Raw genomic sequence first — 7,429 nt, forward strand, 5'->3', positions numbered from 1 at the left:
ACAAGCAACACACGCTCCACTTGAGAAACTCCACACTAACTGGCATCTAAATCTTGGGTAGTTGCGCTAAAATTACTAAAGTCCTGTGTACCAATGTGCCGCTCTTTAGCGAGGACACACTATAACATCATATAGTTGCGTCTTTACTGGCCGCCTCTCGTCTGTCATCATAGTTACATGAACCCTGTCCACTTGCAAAACTGACCTGTCATCATCATCTTGTCACAGTTAACATCCTCCACACATTCTATTTTTCATTTAAACTTTCAAGAAGTAGCACGTTTGATCTGCGACTTGAGGGTCTGTGTCATATGCAGAGCATATATTCGCATTTAAAAGTTAAATGAACAAGCGTGGATATTTATAAAAGTTCACATTGCTATTTCAGATGAAATATAACACAGACAACTAAATAATTTTTATTTTTTTTTGCCAGGTTAAATGTTTGATTCTTGAATACCTCACCCCCCTTATCTAAACTCCTCTACTTACCGTCGTAGTCACCTGCGCCATCCACTGTGTTTGTGGTTTTTAAATGCTTTTTATTCGTGTTTGTAGTTCTCAACCAAGTCATTCATCAAAGCGCAATGCATTGTGGATATCTTAGACATTAGAGTGTGGACGGATCCACACACTTCAAAAATCGACCTGAAATAGTAGCATCAGGGGACGTTTGGCATCCTGTTTTCAACATACTCTGCTTTGGGACACACTTATTCTAATCGGTCACATTATTCGCACACATCTTAGGAGGATAGTATGAACATGGGGACGCAGCAGAGAAGGTGTCTGAACTTTTCGGGATCGTCCGAATCATGAAAATGATATGTGAAATCAATTATTAATCTAACAAAAAAATTTCATAATTTTACTATGAGTTAGATGGACAGGTCTTTACAAATTAAAATCTTTACAGGTCTTTTGTTTAAATTTAAAAAATAATAATATAAAATGCCTTGACAAAAGGGCATTTTTGGGCATCAGGGGAAACGGGGGAGGTGACGCAGACCACGCACCCCCTGTGCCGTGCACTGCAGGTAATAGCCAAATCCTTTAACTCTTTTGGGAACACTAAAAGCCTCTTTGGGGAAACCAAGAGACCCATTGTATTTGTTGAAATGGGTTGTATCAACACTTGAGGACTCACTCGTCTATTTCAAAAATATCAACTGACTTTGAGAGTACAACCTAAAATGTTTACCGGTTAACTTCATCTTAAAGCCAATGTGTTTATATATGGAACCACATAGTGTCCTCTAGTGTTATGTGTCTAATGCAGAACCAGACCAGTTGGCAGTTACCTGATCTAAATATCCTTAATTAGTTTCATTAAAATAATAGTAATACATATTATTTGTATTTTTAAGAAATGTCATAAAAGACAATCAGTGGCTCCTTCAACTTTTGGTTAAATTATGTATAATAAAATCAATATTTTCAACAAAAATAAGAAAACTTGTCATGTCTTAAACGGAATATATTGGAATTACTGAAATGTTCCAATTCGGAGTTTTAAAACAATGTATTGAATATTTTTTTTTTTAAATCATTGGGAATATATACTTGTATTAATTATTTGTAGATATAATATTAAATAATGTTGCCTATATAAATAAAAACTGCGTTAGAAGTCTTAGATCTAGCACAACCCTAGACCTAGCTACAAGATATCAGCATTGTAATACTCTGATATTTTATTAGAAAAACAGCAGTGAGCAATACATGACAGTAAACAATAAACCAACAAGCAGTCGTTACATGTCATAATATAAGGGCCATTTCATTTCAATATTTCATTTATGTCTCGTTGAGTCGAAATTAATAGGCCTAATACATACAACACCATTTCAGTGGGAATTACACAGACCGCATTGATTCAGGTCGAGTAACTACACCCTTTCCCTTTCACTCTTTTTGGCAGAAAAACTTAAATGTTAAACCAATTGAAAGATCCCTTGGCCATCATAACACAAATTTAAGCAACGCGACATTGTCCAACAATTTACGCTAACAAACCTGTGTGAAGCACTTTTGGGCAAACGCCAGTATTTTAAAAAGTGGTCCGGCCAAAAGCTAAACTCCAAAAAAGCTGCATAATCCTAGACACTGGGGTGTTCCAGGGACTTTAAACTGGAAGAGAGTCTTCCTAGTGAGGCTTCCTGTGGAGCGAAACAAAAAACACTAAATGTTTGTATGCGTCTTTAAACCTAAATGAGCATATGTGGGCCACGGAATGAAAGTTTAATGGCTGTTAAGCAGAGGGCAAGTACTTTCTTTTTTACTCCGCTTGATTCTGTTATTTTTCTCTGCAATGAGGCAGGTGTGTGCTCATGCACATGGCAGACCCACAGCTGAGAATGAGTAGGAGATTGTAGTGCTTAGTATTATCAGGATTGGTACAAACTGCAGGGCTGGCTGCGCAAAGCCCAAGCGAGAAAGAGAAAGTGGCTGAAAATAGCAAGAACAGTTCATTCTTCTCTCTACAGTCTTCACAGGACACAATCCAAATGTTCAAATAAGATTCAGAGGATACGGTCTACAAGGCAAATGTCAGGTTACTGCATGAAGTTTGTGTTCAGCGCTCAGTATATACTGTTATACATTCCATCTGTCATTCTCCACCTAACACTCGAACAGTGCATGAACTTCTCCCTCTCATTTCAAAGTTCATATATATTATAAATTATTTTATACAAATATATAATAAATAACTTATATAATTGTAAATTATGCAATACATATTAATTATATACTTTTTAAAAGTTATCTGTTAAAGTGATTTTGTGCGTGTGGCGGTTTGTGTTTAATTACAACACAGTGATCCTTTGTAGTATTTTCCTGTGGCGAATGTGGCAGTCCCACTGTTATTGCTGCCTTTTCATGGCGACTATTACAAAGGAAGCAGGTAACACAAACCAACTGTCAAAAACCACAAGAATATATCATGGCTCATTGCCTCTAGTTAAAAGGAAAAAAAAAATGGCTAGAAAACACTGCTATACTATATATGATCACATTATTGGATCTGTTAGTATATTTACAGTATGCTGCTCTGAAATATGATATTTGTTATCTGTTGTTATTAATTATATATATATATATATATATATATATATATATATTATATATATATATATTATATATATCATATATATATTTTTTTTTTTTTTTTTATATTATATTAGAATAGTAAGTGAGGCCATTCCACACGTACATGGGTAGTTTGTACCTTCTTCCGTTTTTAAAAAAAATCTCACATCACATGAAAACACAAATGCATGCTATGATGACTGCAAGAGGGTAAAAATGTTGGGTTTTCAGTGACTTGGGTCTGCGGTTTGGTGGGAGGACGACCAACGGCGTCTGTGGGAAAACAAAATCTGCAGGTTTTAAAAAATGACCGCGTTTGTGTGGAACAAGTCTCTGAGGTTGATAATACCATGATTTTCAATTTCTTACACTTTTAATTTTTTCTTATTGTTTTTTCAATATGTTTAATATTTACTTTTGAAGGATGAAAAAGAGAGGAAGAATAAACAACAGATATCTTGTTTCTTGAATTATTTTATAATGGGAGGAAATTAAATTTCCCTTGAGTTGTTACCACTAATTCTGACAGAGGAGGCTACAAAAAAATAGATCAGAGAAGGCCAAAGAAAATGAGTGCATAAAAAGAGCACAACGAGGACCTGTAAGTAAGAGAGAGAAGATAAAGAGGACTTGTGATAAAGAAGAGAGTTCACTCAGAAGGGAAAAAAGGAGGAAACCACGAGGGCAAAATAGAAAAGCTGTACAGACATACCACTAGACCTCCATATATGGACAGCAATGTTTTGAAACAGCCTTCAAACAATTTCCCTAGCATTGCACCAGACATTCTCTGTAACAGATGCACAATATGTGCAGTGTGTTGGTTTGATGTGTTGTGTGGCCTGTCAAACTAACTGAATGATCAAGTATCCTCTTCCACTTGAGAAACATGTCCTTCACGATTAAAACAGTACGGAGGAATGAAGTGAAAGCTGGGGCCTCTGCCTACACATTGTTAGAGGCTGATGCATTCTCTCCTCATCATTGTCCTTGTCTGCTGCACAAAAGTCTGCCCGAAGGATGCTTTCGTGGCTTGTTTAGGAAGAATGCAATTTGTGGTTTATATGGAAGAGATTTGGGAACTTTTATAGAAAATAAGTACATTCCATGAAGCCCATCGAAGATATTAAGCCATTTTGGCACACTTACAGACTTCCATGTTTCTGTCTAAGTATTACCTGTGAGTGCTTCAAATTCACAGCTGTGGTGAATTCAGACCAACGCACTCTGTGATACTGCCTTTTAAACAGTAATGGTTCAACATACAAGAAGTTAATTATGAGATCATTTTAGTCTTTGGCTAATTTTACTAAATGCACTAAAAACAGCAGAAACTAACGCTGGGTATTCCAAGCAATACTTCACTAGATTTGTACCTGAAAATAACTGACACGGCTCGAATGAATGAGTTCAATGACAGATCATTAAAGACCCTGGCTGTGTGAAACAATCACATATCCTGAGTAAGTACTTCTTAATAAGTTTTTAAAAAAGTGGTTCTAAAGAGATGAATGTGTTTTGTAGATATTTAATTGGGACTGATGTTCTGCATCATTGTCATGTGAACTCGCTTGGCATCAGTTGTGTCGCTTTACTTCCATTCACAAATCCTCTCCCCTTTTGACTGCTGTTTTATACATAATGTGAATTGGGAAAGTTATTTTTTAAATAATCCCCTCACTGAAACTATGCATATTCAGATGCAGGCCCAGACTTGTCAGGCATGAATGAATCAGTTTTTTGAACAATTCAGTTAATAAATGATTCAATGACTCATTCAAAAGGCAGTCCTGTTTTGTTACTGCAATGAATCAGTGCTTGGAGTAATCTGTTGGGTTTGAATGATTCAGCAATTTACTCCATAAGTCTTGGCTTGTCGCCACCTACTGGCGTAGCGATATAACCCAGCGTCAGAAGAAAGGGTTCTCTGAAAAACTCCACCATACAGCACCCCATGATTGACAGTCGTCTGGAACACACAAACACAGACAGGCTGGTAATTAGAGAGCTCACCGTTAGATTTGAAGCCAGAATGACCAGGCCATACTGTTATTATCCATTTGTTTCTCTGTTTTGTAACTAGGATTTACACCAAGCTTCAGTCTGGATCCAGAACACTGAGAAAAGATGATGCCAACCAATCAAGAGGCCCCCTTCAGATGATGCATAACCTGAAACAAACATACAGGAACTACCAAATCTTGCCTAAGTTTGATTGCCTAATTGCTGGTTAATGTTGTTTCATCGTCTGAACTAAAACTGACAAGTCTCACTGCCTGATAAGCTACTACTAATATTGGTGTAGAAACTTAATTTTTCTGTAAAGTGCTTTGAAAATATTGTATCGTAAAAAGTGGTACTATACAAATAAATGCATCGAATCGAATTGAAAATGCTTTAATGATCAATTAAAATAACACATAAATGGACTGTAATGTTGTCAAATTTCTATCCATTAAAGAGCAACAAAGACCAGAATTAGGGAACCTTGCATTCGGCTACTGTACATACAGGACTCTCTCATTTCCAAAATTACCTAAGATTCAGCAAGAAACATGCTGGGTACTGTACATAAGTATTGTCTCAGATAACACTGCATCCAGTCTACCTCAAGATGGTACCAACTACAGGCTATAGGCCCAAAATGGGGTGTGAACTCTTCCTCTTCCGTTTCGCCACACAGACACCTTACAGCTCATCAGCTAAAAACCACTGATACTTTCGTCGTTGGTGTGTGTGACACGATGGACTACATTTTATTGAGAATGAGCTTTAACACTGATATCATATCCCTTCACCTTTAATTGACAGAAATGGGACTGAAAAATTAATCCTCGTGCAAATGCTGCAAGGAAACAACGAGTCGCTTAATCGAGGTGGCACCTTTAGAGGGGAAAGGACCCTTCTAAATCATCGCATACGCTGTCTGAGTACACCTCTGTTTTGCACAAAAACCCGGATCCCTCTCAGCGTTCACCGGGAATCCCAATGGAAAAAAAAAATGAGTTATTGCTGTTAGAGGCTGAGGTCTCGAGCTAAGGGACCAGGAACTCACTCCCCAAAAAACCAGAAAGCCCTGCTGCGCAAGTATCAGTCAGGTCATTATATATAATCTATATAGATTATATATATATATATATATATATATGTGTGTGTGTGTGTGTGTGTGTGTGTGTGGTGTAGTGGTTGTGATGTGTGGGTGATTTTGGTGTGTGTATATATATATATATTATATTCTATAATATATATTATATTAATTATATATATATATTATATATATATATATATTATAAAACAAGCTTGTGTTTATAGGCTTAATGTATGTGTGAATGTGATGTATATAAATTCCTGCCATTATTTCTTTTTTCCTTTATGTTATTTCCTTCTTTTCATACATTTCTTTAACCCAACTCTATTTATTTTCTGTTATCTGTTTCTGTATTTCTATCGATTGTTATTCAATACTTTGCAATATATACTGACAATCATGACAATAAAAGCTTTTGGTAAACTTGCGAACCCTAGCGACAGGCCTAAGAACCTTAATTGCGGTGGTCCATGCCAAATCCCTCCGAAAGTCGTCCAAACCATAAACTTGAGTAAAAATATTCTTCTCAGATGCAATACACACTGCTTGTGATAATTTCGACATCCCCACATCCGGCTTGCAGATGATGCGGTGTTCTCAAAAATGCACTCCCCACAAGAAGCCCCTTCCCCTTATATCAACTCACCTCGTTATTTCGAAACTGCAGCCTTTCCTGAGCAGCAGGGCTCTCTTTCGCATGATTCCCGCTTTCTCTCGTCCCAAGTACATATTAATATCCGAATTCATGGTGGTGGGATAGCAGGGCACAATGGTCCTGACTGCAAGCGCAGAGAGACCGAGGCAGCGCGAGCGCTGATGATGATGGTGATGCGGCTCTGCTCCGCGTCTGGCGAATGGAGAACCGGGAGGGAGCACAAAGAGAGCCCAGACAGCAAGCAGTTTCGGCCCAGATCCGGCCCGCATGGATTTCTTGCGGGCCAGATGTGGGCCGGTTCTGGGGAATGAGTGGAAACAGTCTGGGAGAGGGGAATATAAGATCAACAGTGGGTCCTCCTCCACGGGAAAAGCAAAAAAGTGAGCCACACACGCCAGAGAGGATATGATTTGAGTGGATAAAATGTGCTCAGTGTTGAGAAAGAGAATGGTTTAAACTCCATTAACACCGGTTCCTTAGGATCAGAAGTGTAAACTCGTCGATTAGATAATCTCCGGGTTGATTCCCCGTTTCCCGTTGTTTAGGGCACGTATACTGGAGTAATATATCGCTCCAGCCGTTGAGTCTGCGCGGTC

Source organism: Cyprinus carpio, chromosome B21, assembly GCF_018340385.1.
Source record: "Cyprinus carpio isolate SPL01 chromosome B21, ASM1834038v1, whole genome shotgun sequence".
Lineage (NCBI taxonomy): Eukaryota > Metazoa > Chordata > Actinopteri > Cypriniformes > Cyprinidae > Cyprinus > Cyprinus carpio.